The sequence below is a fragment of the Schistocerca cancellata genome, chromosome 5 (assembly GCF_023864275.1).
Source record: "Schistocerca cancellata isolate TAMUIC-IGC-003103 chromosome 5, iqSchCanc2.1, whole genome shotgun sequence".
In the NCBI taxonomy this organism is placed as follows: Eukaryota; Metazoa; Arthropoda; class Insecta; order Orthoptera; family Acrididae; genus Schistocerca; species Schistocerca cancellata.
Genome location: NC_064630.1, coordinates 499,623,224 through 499,640,477, shown reverse-complemented (window position 1 = coordinate 499,640,477; position 17,254 = coordinate 499,623,224).

The window sequence follows — 17,254 nt, the reverse complement described above, 5'->3', positions numbered from 1 at the left end:
AAGCAAATGAAACAGATATTATGAAAAAAACTGAAAAAAGTCCGAAATTTTCGAAGTTTTTTGACTGCAGAAAGTTTTCCCAAGAGAAATTTTGTTGGCAAAACTCGGTTTTCTAATCTTTCCAACCATATGAACGAGTTGAAAAAATAAACTCTTCTACCCCACCTTTTGCAAGGTGTATCTACTATTTGACTGGACTATTTACCGATCTTCGTGTTTTCAGTTGTACATTCGGCCCTTACGGCATTTTTACAGACAATGCGCGACCCCAGCGAACAGCGCAGATGGATGTGCAACGACAGAATATTCGGCGAATGGACTGGTCTGCCCATTATCCCTACTTAAATGGCGCAGAGCATGTGTGTGATGCGTTGGGGAGACGTACTGTGCGGCACATCCACATCCACCAGCGACCATGCAGTAGTTACCAGCCGCACTGATGCAGGAATGGAACGCTCAGTCACAAGAGCTCCTTACCAACTTTGTGGCTAGCATGGCAGAACGTTGCGAAACATGCATTGTTCTCCGTGCCAATCATATGCCCTGTTAAGAACCATATACCGCCTTTTTAATGTACAGGATACAATCATACTTGTAAATCGGAGTGACTTCAGTGTAATTATTGTTTTGAATGAAAGCGCCACTTTCCAGACTAAGATTTTCACTCTTCAGCGGAGTGTGTGCTGATATGAAACTTCCTGGCAGATTAAAACTGTGTGCTGGACCGAGACTCGAACTCGGTATCTTCACCTTCCACGAGCAAGTGCTCAGAATGAGATATTCACTATGCAGCGGAGTGTGCGCTGATATGAAACTTCCTGGCAGATTAAAACTGTGTGCCGGACCGAGACTCGAACTCGGGATCTTTGCCTTTCGCGGGCAAGTGCTCTACCATCTGAACTACCCAAGCACGACTCACGACCCTTCCTCACAGCTTCAGTTCTGCCAATACCTCGTCACCTACTTTCCAAAATTCACAGAAGCTGTTCTGTGAACCTTGCCCGCGAAAGGCAAAGGTCCCGAGTTCGAATCTCGGTCCGACACACAGTTTTAATCTACCGCGAAGTTTCAGCGCACTTGTATTGGTCTCATTGCGTATTTCTTCCAGTTGTATTCTGTACCATAATGCAGCAGATCTTTGTATGTATGATCGAAGTTTCATCGAGCTATGTTACTTGTCAGAGACACATCACACGAAGGCTAGTTTCGTCCTTAAGTTTTTCGTATTTCGTGGATTACAGAAAGCGACCCTTCGCTGATGGACTAACGTTTACTGTGTGGGTAATACTCATAAGTTCCGTAGTCAAATGGTTCAAATGGCTCTGAGCACTATGCGACTTAACTTCTGAGGTCATCAATCGCCTAGAACTTAGAACTAATTAAACCTAACTAACCTAAGGACATCACACACATCCATGCCCGAGGCAGGATTGGAACCTGCGACCGTAGCTGTCGCGCGGTTCCAGATTGTAGCCCCTAGAACCGCTCGGCCACGCCGGCCGGCCTTATTCTGTCACGCTGCAACGTCCACGGTAGTCTTTGTAACTGTCCAAATAATAATAATAATTTATGTTCCGCCAATGGATGCTATTGACTAATAATGAAAATATTGTTTTGTCCGCTGATTTCGTGTATAGTTGCGCACACCCTTCGCGAATAAACGGAATAATTACTCACTGTTGCCCTACCAGTCGACGGTAAACTTCCAAACTGCTATTTCATTACATAAAAGAATTGTTCAAATAATTCTGCTATGACTGAATTGCAGGCAAAGTATCCTCGCGAAACAGCCGAATGACGTCTCCTTTTTCGCAACCTAGCGCGTGGCAAGTGGTACTTAGGCACAACAGATCGAAAACAGCAAGACAACTGGAGCAGTAAAATTAGCTACAATCGGGTGATTGCCTCTCAGAAATTAGTTTAATTCTGGAAACTGTTTTAATCCCTCAAGTAGAGCTCTAATATGAACAATCTCATTTTGCCCCAATTTATGAGTGGATCTTCGGCCTTGATGGAAAGAAAACTAAAACATATTTGGTCTTTCCTTTTCTTTTCAAATTCCTCCGAAACTAAGGGTTTAATCGATAAAGCTATGGTAATCAAAAGTATTGAACATTAATTTCCTCATTGACTGAGAACCAAAAATTTTGCTATTTCATTAAATTTTCCAATAGGAACGCTACGCGAAAAAATGGTAATTTTTCGCTTTTTTCGAGAAACAGCTATTTTGTCACCACAAAACGGGCAGCATCTGAGAACTGGTTAATTTGAAGCAAAATTTTGTAGGAGAAAAGTTGTAGAGCATCAAATTATGCTTTCAAAATGTCAAAGAAAGTGACAAAAATTCTAGATGGTAAATAAATATCGCCATTATTCAATTAAATGTAAATCTCAACGATTAACGACCAACATCAACTTTCTATTCTCAATCCAACAAACATTTGAAATATTTTATTATATTTTTACTACTGGTACATAAACCATAACTTACATTTAATAGAGAGAATAGTCTTGAAAATTGTGGAGTTATCAGAATAATATTATATAAATGACAAAAATGGTTTACAAAGGTATTAGCCAAAATAAATACGTTGGGCTTATTAAGGTTTCACGATGAACAGAGAAAATTAATTCAATTAAAAATAAATTGACTTATGTATGATTGTATAAAGTTTCACTAAAATAGTGCAATTAAAAAAGTACCTTTTTAGACTAAAGGATTAATTTTTATTTACGAACCATATGTTTTTCTTAGTATTTTTTGCTGATGATACAATTATATTAATCACACCCAACAATCAAGAATCAGCTGAGGAAATTGTAAATAATGTCCTCCAGAAAATTAGTAAGTGGTTCTCTGCAAATGGACTCTCACTAAATTTTGAGAAAACACAGTATATACATTTCCGTATAGTAAATGGCATAACACCATTGATAAATATAGATTTTAAACAGAAGCCTGTTGCTAAGGCAGAATATTCAAAATTTCAGGGTGTGTGCATTGATGAGAGACTGAATTGGGAAAAAAAATTTATAATCTGTTGAAACGGTTAGGTTCAGCTACTTCTGCTGTTAGGGTTATTGCAAATTTTGGTGATAAAAATATCAGTAAATTATGCTACTATACCTATTGTAATCCACTGCTTTTATATAGCAGCGTATTTTGGGATAATTCAGCATTAAGAGAAAAATTATTCATTGCAAAAAAGCGTGCAATGAGACTAATAGCTGGAGCCCACCCAAGATCACCTTGCAGACATTTATTTACGGAACTATGGATACTGACAGTACCTTCGCAATACATTGTTGTTGTTATGGTCTTCAGTCCTGAGATTGGTTTGATGCAGCTCTCCATGCTACTCTATCCTGTGCAAGCTTCTTTCGCAATACATATATTCACTTATTATCCCAATTCAAAAATAATAGCGAAGTGCACAGCTACAACACTAGACGAAAGGATTAAATCTGGGTTAAATCTGACTTTGGTGCAGAAATGGGTGAATTATGCTGCCACAAAAATCTTTGGTCATTTGCCAAATAGCATTAAAAATCTGACATATAGCCAAACAACATTTAATAACAATTTAAAGGAATTTCTGAATGACAACTCCTTCTACTCAATGAATTGTTAGGTATGAAGTAGTAACTGTTAAAAAAAATTAATTACATTGTGTAAAGAAAACTTACTTTAAACTGACATGTTCCACGTCATTACTAAATGTCGTATTCGTGATCTATGGAGCAGGTATTAATGTAACGAACTACTTCAATACACGTTTGTAGGATAAGAATCACAATAACATTAACTCTAAGTGTTCGGTTTATTTCGTATTTGTATCTTTGTGGTTGGTCCCTCCCCCACCCCACCTCCTCCCTTCTTTTAAGCAACCAACCAACCATATGTCTGGTGGGATATCTTCTTCCTTCTTCCTAACTGTCTTTGCCCGTATCACGGTAGTCAACGTCAATAATACGGATGTCAGTTAGAAGATTGGAGCAGGATGGACCTTCGCATAGTTTGTAAACGATGATGCTAAATGCCGTTTTTCCTGCAGAAACAATCTCCATGATACCCTGTGCCACATACGAAGTAAATGGTTTTCAACAGTTCTGAGGGTGCTACTTTTTTAGTAACGGGAAATGGCAAGAGACCGAATTTAGAAGCCCTGCAGTCCGACTGCAGTGCATCTATTGGGTTGTTTTCCCGAGCTTGCAACTGTAAACATTTCGTCGGAGAATGCAGTCGATCAGCTTCTTTTACAGGAGGGAATGAGGCGTAGCTAAATGATGTTTTTGATAGATATATAAAGGCTTTGCTTTATCTTCGTAGTACATTGCTGTTACGAATTCTGTTCACCGTAACCAATCTCACCAGGAGTGTCATGTAGCACTGCACACACCGAATATGTCTGCTGCAGTCTGTAAGTTGTTTTTCGTCTCAATTGCCTTAAGGAGTTTCTTTTTCCTTTGCTGAAAAACAACGAAGACGTGCCGCAACCAGTGAAGGTATATAGAAACAGTTTGTTTGTTGTCTTTCGATATTTGAGACGATTTGAAATTTAGGGGGCTGTGGCCTACGTCGCTGTGTCTGTCTGTCATACCAACGCTTGATGTAATCCACATACTATGTAATCATGGAAGAAAATCTTTTGCATCCCATGCCACTCTTGGCTACAAAAATCCTTTACCTACAACGAAGGCTGCCTTTTCGAATTCAGTTAGGTCTCTAAAAGGATCAGGCTACTTATAAAATACAGCTTTTTGTGTTGTTCTCATACCTACTTCATCAAACATAGATAGTGGACTAGAGGGCATGGGGCCAACTAGTCATCAAAATTTTGCTGAAGCTCTGCACTGAAATTTTTGTGGAACGCCATTCTGTGAAGAATCGTGTCACCATTGACAGGCATGACCGTACCATGCGCTGCGGTTTCAGATGTCATACACTTTAGAGGTAGGACTTGATTTTGCCTAATAAATTTCGCAATTTCATGCCGTACAACTCCCGTAAAATCTTGGAAGCATGAAAAACTACGGCTTTCTCGCGTTACTTTTCTATAGGAGAATTTAATTAAATGCCGAAATTTAGTTACAAAATCGATGCAGAATATAGTGCTTTACTTTTTGGTAATCTTGACTTCTTCAATTAAACTCTTAGTTTCGGAGTAATTTGAAGAAACCAGAAAAAGTCCGAAATGTTGGTGGTTTTCTTTTCGTCACCGCCGAAACTCGAATCAGAAATCGGGGCAAACTCAGGTTATTCATATCAGGGGTCTACTTGAGCTAGTAAAACATTATCCAGAATTACACTAATTTCTGGGTGGCATAAATGCCCGTGCTGGAAAACAAGCCGCACTCAGCTCCGAAAGTTCCAAAGAACCAGCAATACCTAAGGGCTACAATTTAGTACGCCACACTACCATCGACAGTCGTATTCTATTGCTCCCTTACACTACACTTTTTTCGAAAACCCCAAAAAGGCTTTTTTCGAAAACCCGAAAGAAACTGTAAAATCCAATACACTTTTGACTAAACAACAAGATCCGTAGGAAAAAAAAGAACAGCCTGCACACTAACGAACATCCCAGAAATGGTTCTCAACCTCGTAAGTCGTCATACCAACAATACGAAAAATATCATGCGCACATCTCTCAGCTCTACACCTGATGTTACAGTCGGGTGCGGTATGTGGTAAGTAGACACACGATAACAAGAAAATCAATGATGCCATATTTGATGCTAAACAACAAATTGTCAAAAATACTTTTCATCTTAACTAGAAGTTAATTTACTGGAGCAATTAAAGGAACCGCATATATTCCCGAACTGGAAGCTAATTAAATAAGAACTGTTATCCTAACATAGTAAAGAACCATAGATCTCCACGCAAAAAATGAGCATTATTTTCTCAAGTTGATCATGAAATCAATTTACTAAAAGCGTATCAATAAGATGAAGGAGAAGTCAAGGCACAAGAAATATTTACTGCTCTAGCTCAGTACTTCTATTCTAAGAGAACAACATCATTTAGTGTGCCTTGTCACATCTAATGGCACACAAGCAAAAGGGAAAATACTACCTCAACTATAGAGAGCTCGTGTAGCCAGAGGAGACACTTGAAGCCGATCATCCACGGCTCCTTCTTGCGTCTGCGGCCAATCACGTAACACGATTTTGTTTATATTCCTATGACAACGTCTCAGAGTTGCTGCAGGCAGTCACGACCACGTGTCACCCGTTTGCAATTCGCGATCGAAAGTTGGCAACCGCGCTTATAGCTCTCAGAGTTCTTCTCTCGCTGAATGAAGTTTAGGAAGTTTAGGAAGTAAGCTGACCGCCCTTTTTTGGTGAAACCTCCGGGTATTCATCTGGAGTGAGATAAGGAAAGTATTTAAAACGTGAAACAATTTGAAAAGAATAGAAACTGTTACGTTCATTATATATTATAACATCTGTAAGTAACCAACAAAGGTATTCGGTGTGCAGCTAAAATAAATAAGGGATTATACTCATAAGAAAGAGTTTTCACTCGACAAATCCTCCGTAAATTGACATTTTCACATTAATTTACGAGTAATTTCAAGGATGGCAATAAACGACGAATAACTTCAGAGTTAGTTCATGGAGCTTGTTGTACATTTGCACGTGTTCGGTTTGTTGAAATTAGTAAGGCAGTGCCAAAAAATTGTGTAAACGCTACGTCTCTGCTATAAACTGGAAATCAATAAAACTTTTTTATTCTCGGAACTTCCTCCAACTGGGGTGGACTCTTTGTTCTACTGGGCATAAATATTATTAGCTGACTCAGTACGTTGCAAATTTACACCCCCAGCGAAAGCAGGGCTAAAAAGTCTGTGCTCCAAAGTGAAGTGAAAACTTTTCTTTAAAGTTTGATGAGTGATGGGCCACAGCCTTCATGTAATTATTAAACATGGTAATACCAGCTAACGGTTGACAAATATTTTATTTATTGTACTGTAATTTCCAGTATTACAAATGACTGTATTTATGCCTGCGCCTGGGTTTTATGTTCTAGACTTCTGTACTTCTGCAGAAAACGAGTGTACCACTCGAAATTGCAATTGTAGTAAGTAATAAATATGAAATTCTACCGCCGTAATCAGACATTTTTTCACATGTTTCATTCTCTTTCTCTTAGATGTGCCTACTAATTAGCATTAGGCAAGAACGTAACGAGTAAATTGCTTAATGTTAATAAGACTTAGGTTTTTTAAATCCCACACTCATTGCCATAAAAACTGTAATGTTTACAACTTGACGAAGTCTGGTTGGATGTACATCTTTCCGGGTTAAATAGTTGCATTAATAAAGAAATAAGTAAAAGTTTTTCATTTTTAAATGTCTCTCACCTAAAACTGCCGTGCCGAATCGCCAATATCTTTCGCCAGCAAGGCGTGATAAGAACTATATCATTGAAGTTTTAGTTGGGACAAATACAATGGTTGTTGCCCCACATGTAAATTGTAAGGCCAGCGATATTTCTTCAGAAGGTGGGGCAAAGGGGGGCGGGGAGGGCGAGCCTAACTGGATGTTGTTGCACGGCGGACTTTTCTGCGAGTTTTCTCATTATTTGCAGCTTACGCAGCGGAAAGTTCTTCCTTCTGCAAACAGTCCCGCTAAAAGAGGTACGGCTCACCACTCAGCGGCTTTTAATTATGGCTGGTAATTAACTGATTTGCCGCTCCGCTCTTCCGGTTTCTGAAAGACCACGGCTAGACGATGGCGTTACAGTAGGTAGCACCGAGGCACATTCTGCTATCTGGAAAGAAGCTATTTTCACAGTTTGCAGGAGAATGCTCCATTCTCTCTGTCATACGTCTATGATCGTTCTAAATGTGTGAGGAAAGGTACATAAAGTGACAGGTGAAAGGAATATTCATTGAGATAGATACGCGTAAGAAACAGTACTCTTTCTGCTGAGCATAGCAACGTGGTATAAATTTGAAACAAGTATTTTTATATTATGTAGCTGATGTATATAAACCAACAGTATACAAAAAGATTCAAATCAAATTTCTATCAATTTTACTCATGCAGGTAGAAATGTACAGAGTGGTTCCGGTGAGAACAAGCTCCCTCGATACGCTTTTTGAAGCCATGTTGCGCTAGATTGACAAATGTATCCTTACAGTGCTGTGGCCAAGGCAGTTCGGATTTCACAAACAAACGACATGCGGACTGCCGTGGACACTGACGTGGAATAAATATAGCATACACGTCTAACGTGTACATACAGATGCTGTTGATTCCCAGCGAATGGTAATACGTTGCCATATAAAGAGCGATGGCTTATGCTTGAGATATCGGTGAAGAGCTCCATCACCAATACGTTCTTAGGTGCTGAACAACGAGAAGCAAGTACTTTTGAGCAGGCGCAGCGGAAACAGATAGAGACTAAGAAGTAGTGATGGTATGTGGGTGTGTGTTTCAGCTGCAGCACACGACTATCCGCATGTCACTTTACGAGAAGTTGTTGAAATCACTGGTACAAGTCCCACATTTGCACGCAAATAGTACGCGATGAAAAGTTTCATATGGCCCACCAGTTACTGACGTGGGAATGATCTCAGCCGGAGAGTTACCTTCGGAAAATGTACCTTGAATAATTTCACTGTGGATGCCTTACAAAGTGCTATTTTCTTTGATGAATACACGTTCATAAATTACAGCGTTGTGTGCCGCCACGTTAAGCGTCACTTCGCTACAGAATTCCTTTATTGGTATGCCATATCGATCATCAAAAGAGGTGGTCCGCTAATTTATGGTGTGGAATCCTTGGAAAATAATTTATCAGTCCGCGTATCGAGATATTATCATCGACAATTCGGAAGCTCTCCTTCAATAAGTCAGTAAGTTGAGGTCATACGTAGATACAGCACGATGGTTACCCATTATACAATAAATGATAAACAAGATATCCTGGAAGACGGTTAGGACGTCGTGGCCCTAGCCAATGGCCAGCACTGTTGCCCGATTTAATACTGTTAGTTTATTTTTGAGGGGATATCTCAAGAAACGTATTTATGTCATCGAACCACAACCCCAGATGACTACAAAAAGGGCATTGAGGAAGCTTGTCGCTCCAGAAACTTTAAATGTTGTTCACGGGTAGTTCATAAGGTGCATTCAGTTGTGCATACGGCAAAATGATCTCTTTTAAATGAACATCCTTCAACTAGAACATCCATTTGAGCACACCCAGTAAAGTGCACCATCCTGCATCCACCCCTTGAAATCTGGACTGCTCTAGTTCCTTAATTAAAACTGATAGAGATTTGACTTAAATGGATGATTACACCGTCGATTTAAATTCATCAGCCACACGACTGAAAAATAATTTAACTAAAAGGTTGTAGCTCATTCTTAAAACATTATTGCAAATAACCAAAATAAACTATTCTTAAAATTCTGCCCATACACTAGCTGTATTTTAAGCGTCTACCTACATAAAGTCCGTCCCGGTAGCTGAGTGGTCAGCGTGGCGGTCTGTCATGCCAGAGGGCCCGGGTTCGATTCCCGGCTGGGTGGGAGACTTTCTTTTGTGTTGTCCTCATTATCATTTCGTCATCATCATCAGTGGAAGGCAACGGGAAACCACCACTGGAATCACTTCCCTAGACGCTCATGCGGTGGACCTCTCTGACGAGGCTTCCCCCCTTGACAAGACCTGCCGTAAGGCAGAACACAAAGTTAAGTTACCTAAATAAACATTCTTTCCTTATTCACACAGTATCTGTTTTATAAGTCTTTCGTGAAGTAGAGAGACTTACCTTGCAATTTAAATTTGTCATTAAACTTATTCCTTCTGATTATCAGCACTTTCAACTAAATAGAGAGGTTGTTAAATAATTTAACGTCTTATAATTTTTATGTTTCATTGCGACTGTCAGGTGAGTAACTGAGTTGGGCAACAAAGAGAATTCTCCTTTATCAGTAACGTTGATTCAAAATTCTGAGCGGGTGATTACGGCTGTATGCCTGAAATAGTACACTGCATATCATCCTTAGCATATATACGTGTACACTGAGAATGTCATTCTGAAAAGTAGTGTTGATCTAGAACAACATCGCATGAGGCAATAAACGGATGAAGTATGCACAGCGAACTAATCATCTGACAAAAATCATACATATTACACAAGGTGTCTTTTGAAATGGATATGAAAACCAATTTTATATTGTCATTAGTCAGAAATACAAAACTTCAGAGCTCCGAAGGCTCTTCTGATTCAGTAGTTATATTCAGTGACCTAATTTTCATGTTCTCCTTTATTTTCTTTTGAGCCTGGCACAATTCTGTCCATACCCTTCTATAAGGGGCGATCAAGAACTTACCGTTTGAGGGCGTTGCTGCGTCGTGTATGCAACGTACCACTACTCCAATGTCGGTATACAAGCACCGACATGGAGGCAAGGCTTTAGTGTGGAATTAATATATTTGCGAAGTGTATTTGGTAAATAAATTATGGTGACGTTATTACCAAATGCGTCCAAACAGGACCAACGGGCTGTCAATCTTTTCTTGGGTGCCGAAGGACAAACACCGGTAGACATATATCGGTGAATGAAGAATGTATATCGGGGAAGTATGTCTGTCAAAAACAGCCATTGTTGACAACACGTGCTGCTGCTTCATAATAACGCTCGTCTCCATATCGCAAAAGTCGTACCGCGTAAGTTACGTCAACTCAAGTGGGAGACACTTGAGCACCCGCCCCATGGACCTAATGTCGCCCTACGCAAGTATAGCACCTTCGGTCAATTAAAAAAGGCCTTGAAGAGTCGACGTTTCCCGTCGGACGAGGTGTGCAGCAGGCAGTTACAGACTGCTTCACGCAGCATTGTTTTTTTCGTAGCTGGTATTTTCAAGGTGCGTCGATGGCATGATTGCTTCAATACTCACGGCGATTGTGCCTGATTGGCACATCGATTGTGGACTGTACGGGCTTGTAACGGAAACTTTTTCATAGCTCCTTATATTTTCTCATCATGCGAAGGGTAAGATATTTCTTGTAGGGCATGGAGTTCGATCGTCATCTCATCCCTCTCCGCCCCTGCCCTCTCCCTACCCATGAGCTCCCTCAGGAACGTAAGACGGATTTCATGTTGAGGGAGGTTATTGCTATTACACTAAACTCTAAAAGGAGTACATTTAATAAAACTTCGACCTGGTCAACAACATTTGGGTTGATGAGTTCCTATTTTTCTCTACTCCAGTAACTTTCTGCAATACAGCATCTATTACCATATGAAGAAAGTTATTTGCTTTTTGTGAAGTGTTATTGTTGAGGCTTTGTTACTGTAAACAAAATATCTCATTCTACACAAGAGGGTGTACATTCACATACACAGATTGAAAATAATAATAATAATTATGATAATAATAATAATAGTAACAATGGTAACACTTCCAGCATGATTAGGTTAAAAATATTTAACTATTGCTTGTGTACCTAAGTTCACATTACTAACCAGTAGGATGTTTAGCAAAAAGCTTACAGGTAATGTATAAAACTGAAGAGTTTCCGTGCTACAGAAGCTACCATGTAAATCAACTCGTTCGACCCCAATACGTCTGCTGGGATGAAACACCGATAGTAGTTTTCTGTGATTCTGGTGACTACCACATTTGTAACCTTCTAACTGGGGCGATCAGATAAGGTACGTAATTTGTTATTTAAATTACTTGATTGCGAAGTGTTTTGAACACCGTTACCGATTTCAGCTACACAATTACAATTTTCAGAATCTATAATAGAAGTAAAAGAAAAGAAAAACCGTTACTGCACACTGCAATAAAAGATTAAAAACAAATGTCAGAAAACATAATATGCACACGAATTCACATTGGGCACACGGAACGTTTGAAACGAGATTTATGGAACTAACATACATCTGCAATGAAACAGTACCATACGTAGCAGTTTGACTCACACTTTTGTTGCACCACTATGACTTGGTGCAACGCAGTGTAACAAAAAATGTAACGAGTTTATATTATATTTTATGTGCTTCGTTTTTAATATTTTATTCTAGAATATAGTAATGTTTTTTTTTTCTTTTACTTGTACTGTAGATTGTGAAGATGGCTACTGTATAAGCTGAAACCGGAAGTTCTGTTAAAAAAAAAAATCTGATCAAGACAAATAAAAAAATAAAAAAACTGTTGTACTAAAACAATGCCCAACATCTTTAAAATCAATTACGAGATGAATAAGGGAAAACAATGCGTCTCTAACAATGACCAATTCGGAAGATCAACGATGTAAACAGCTCTTGCATTTTATGAGGGATGTAGCCATGCGCTTGAAACAATGAATACAACTGTTTTAACTAATACGGTGAAGACTGCAATTTAAAGTTATGAGTACAAGAAGTTACGGAATTCGCTACTGTGTCAGCATGGTGCCGTCTGCGGTCAGAGATTTTATCGTTCGGCAGCCTCGTGCTGGTCTCTGCCGGAGGAAAACCGCACTACGTGGTGGGCCGACAGCCACGCCCCTAGCCGGCAACAGCGGAAGCTAGGCGTGCGCCCCGTTCAGTACTTCGCTCTACACGGGAAATGCCTGCTACCTACGTTCCGCACCCAGCTCAGAATTCTCGTCGAATTTCCACCGTGAAGGTGAAAGTGCTCCAAAGGATTTCACGTGAGGCAACCACAGCGCATTTTTAACAAAAAGCCGCGATGACAAATAGAACGGGAGGCTGTCACTGTGAAACCGTTACACATTCTCCGGAGTTACCGTTTTTATTTTCCCTTTGAATTATGGCTTCCATTATCTCTCTGTTACTCATGCTAATGGACTTGCATAACTCTTACGAGATGTGTATTAATGAACGTAATGCCAGAACGGGGAAGCTATGCAATGTGAGTAAAATTATTCACCTATTTTCCATGTAGGGCAGTGGAAAGATATTTTATAGCAGTCTCAACTCGGGATTTAGGTCAACGTAGTCTACACGCTTTTCTGTATACGTTCCATTATTTTGGTAGATTTAATTATTCATTGAAATTACATAGCAGACTAATGGTAAATCAAACTCTAAATCGTAATGCTGTTGTGCTGCAAGAATGTCCCTGCGATAGTCGTATGATTTAAGAAAATTTAGTTCTATTGAAAAAAAAATGTTCGTTTCATCAGTGTAAAGGGAGTTTATTCAGAAACGTGTATAATGCTTTTCGCACAAATAATTGACCTGCAGACAGTTCTTAAATGAAATGAATTACCTAAATCACGTTGGCTATGAACAACAGCACTCAGCCTTTCGCTAGGATGTAATTGGTTGGAGAATAGATGAATATAACCATTGAACTACTTTTACTGCATTTTTATGCCACTGGAATTGTAACGTAGCACATTCTTCAGCCAATGGTACCGGGGAATAAAACGGTCGTGATATGTTCGCTCTAAAGTGTACAAATAGATTATTTTTGGGGAAAGTGTGAGGCGGAGGGGGGGGGGGGGGAAGGGGTACAGGACGCCAAGGTAAACGTTAAAATTTATAGTAATCCTCGTAAGATCACATATAAAGATGGCTAATGGAATGGACTGGCCGATTTTCATTTAACGCCTTTCAACAACTGTGTCCTTGATAGGTTGAGGCTTCATTTTTTATAGACTGGATCGGCTACCTAAATCTACATATAACATTTTTACGATAATCCGCCTTTGGAGGACAATAGTTGGAACAACAGAGGAAAATAGTTGGTAGAACAGAATACCTGAAGCTGTGAATCACAGCGTTACGGATACACTTTCATGTCCAAAGGCAGAAAGCAGTTAAACCACAGAATAAGTATTCCTGGTGCCTGCAAGATATCAACCAGCACTGCGTTGGAAACGTGAGAAGGAATGAACCATAACACAATTTAATTCACTTACAAGGATGCTGGATTAATTTAAATGGTATCGGAACCGTCGGCATTGGACAAAAGCTTAATTAATGGATTCTGAACAATTTTGTGTGATATATGTATTTTTTTTTAGTTGTACAATAATTTCAGTCTTTTCTGTTTATATATGGTTCATGCTCTGCCCAAATTTAGTTTTGACAAAGTTTCTGGAATTATGAACAGTGATTATCTCAGACCTTCACAGATATTCTGCATCGCTCTTTCTTCTTTAGCTCTTATCGAAGTCTAGCTGAAGAACAGAAAAGATTATTCGTAATATAGTAATGTCACAAGAACCCATTTGCTTGTTTATGCTGCTTATGTATCAGTTCAATCAAAACGAGGTACCTCTCATTGCTGTGTCAGGATAACAACCGGCAAGTATGAATCAGCTCTAAATAATCTTTATACAGTTAGAAATACTTTTGCAAACATTTGAGACAGAGTTTCTCGCACCAAAACCAACGAACACACCAATATAAATGTACATCTCTAAGTCTTTTTGTGAGTTAATATAGAAAAAAATTACTCAATTTTCGGATTAAAATCCATCAAAATGCCATCAATTTTACATATGCAAGTACTCATCGAGTGATGGAGTGTCATATCCGTTCAGAAACTATGGACGGTATCCAGTGGTTTCGTAGGCTTACATAATACGTTAATGAAACACCTCTAAGTCACGAAAATCTGCTGCAAAAACCACACAGCATTAATCCAAATAAGTACTGTGTGAGGAAGTGTGTGCATGGAACAGATCGTCCCTTAAGTAGCCATCTGTCATGGTAGAAACCATTCGGTACATTTCGAAAAATGATACTGAACTTTACTCTAGGCCAATCATACGCAAACCACATGCCTGTAGGCATCACCTGTAACTTTTAAACTTCTTTTATTTCAAACAAAATTAAAAAAAAAATATAGTTACAATTACTTGATCGTGTCTACATTAAAAAGAAGTGTGTAATACGTCAATCACTTCTCTCTATATACTGAACGTCTTTTTTTCTTTTCTTTTTTTTACAGCTCCTGTAACACATATTGGGAGACCCTCGGAATGTATCAGACGGACACTTGGAACGCCAGTTCTCACATAAAGCTGCTGTAGGTGCCAAGTCTGAATTATACCATCAGGATTATCATCGCTTTCAAATGTTCGTTGTAAAAATTTGCTGTTGAGGTTTAAATATTGTTTGCAATATCCAGTTAGTGGATTTTGCTTCGAAACGACATTGAATGCGAACTTTCATTAGTATGATAAATGTTCGACCGCCAAATGATTGGTGCATAATAATTTTAATGTTATGAATCTATAAATAAAAAGTAAAGCTCTGTACACTAGGTACAAACCGAATGAAGTAGTGCATTTGATCAGACATTGATCTATATTCCAGAGGTTGTAAGTTCCTGTTCTACCCGGTCATTCTGAATTACAATTCCTGCGTTTTTTCCTAAATTAAATCCGGCAACAGATGGGATGGTTCTCTTTAACTATTTTCCTGCCCTCATTAAAAACCCTTGTGTACATTTATATGTTTATGTGATATTTTTTCTTGTATTTAACTGACTAATCATATGTTACTGTAAAATTATTGATAGATACATAAATTACTATACAGTGCTCTACTATATTAATTAATCAGAAAATATTTTGGGACATATGTTTATATGCACTTCAAATGGTTCAAATGGCTCTGAGCACTATGGGACTTAACGTCTGAGGTCATCAGTTCCCTAGAACTTAGAACCACTTAAACCTAACTAACCTAAGGACACCACACACATCCATGCCCGAGGCAGGATTCGAACCTGCGACCTATATGCACTTCTCGTACTGAAGTGAAGAGTCTACCGCGAAACATTGTTCCTGATCATCTTGTGTTAAAATGTAGTCAAATATCAATGTGACATCAATATATTATCGTTTGAGAAAATTAAAATGTACTCTAGGAATGGTCCTAACGGTTCCAATTGGTAACCAGAAGTACATGAGTGATAACGAAGAAACGTTGTACACATTATCGTAGAAGCGCTGTCTCTTTTGCGACTGAAATGTCAGCGTTACGCCGAATTTAATGACAAGAACAGCCGTCGAACAAGGTAGAAACGAAAAACCAAGTAGATACCGTTGACTTCAGAAGTCGGAAAGACGACATGTGAGTTCACATATGGAAGAACGATCGCCCTTCTGCATCGTGTACAAGGATAGGGCATAAGTGCCAAGTATAATGGTGATTCGGATGCACCTTGTGGCGCCGTGGTTTCCAAATACAGGGGCTGGATCCGGACACAACGACTGTTCTCAGTTCTTTGTTGACCAGCACTGATTTGCATGTTATTTACTGCACTGCAGATCGCCTGTCGTTACTGCGCGATAGTTTACAGAGAGGCCTGTAATCAGAAAGTGTTTACACACGACACTTCTTTCTACCTGTTTATTCTGAAACTCACTGCATCCTTTGACCCTGGCGAATGGGAAGCGTAGTACTTGCTCGACCTTGAATTACGGTGTTACAAGTGGTACCTCGCCATCAATCCTGCAAGATTGTCGACAATAATTATACTAAAAATCACCCGAGCTTTCCATGGGATCTCTACCTAAAAGTGCACCTAATTAAAACATTCCTTAGATAAGCAACGTTGCACGGACGTCCAGTTACACCAGTTTCTATCTGCCCCTCCAAATCCTTAATCGACGGACTCTCCGCATAGCTTCCTGTGTCTAGTTACCTTCTGCCAGCTGTTTGTTTGCACAAGTTCATAAAAATCCCACTTATCCTCAAATATTTACAACATCTTCGTGTTTCTCGCAAACTCGAACACCATCACCAGACTTGGAAACAGCATTAGTAAACCCAAGCGACAAAAGTAATGGTAAAACTGACCCCAGCCGTAGAGGAAATTCATTTCTTGCAGTGACTTACAAAATTCTTTCAGAAACATTACAAAATAGGCTGGAAAGCCACGTGGGTTAACGATTACCGGAGTACCACGTACGGTTCAGCAAAGGACGATCCTGTGCGGAGCAAATTTTAAATCTGGAATGTATGACACGTAAAGAAGAATGAGGACCAAAAGCATTACTTGTAAACATCGGTGAAACATAATCTAACATATTAAACCAGTTTGCAGCTGATAACAAAACAACAGCAATCATAAAAGACATAATTACAGAAACAAAATGCAAAATTAAATTTCAGGTGAAACCTCCAAGACTATTGAGGTCAAACTGGTACAATACAAGGAGATAGATTTTTCCCACTGCTATTCAGCTCCATACTAGAAAAATGCTCAGGAAACAGAGGAAATTTTAAAAAATCCTGATTTATTGAAAAGGTG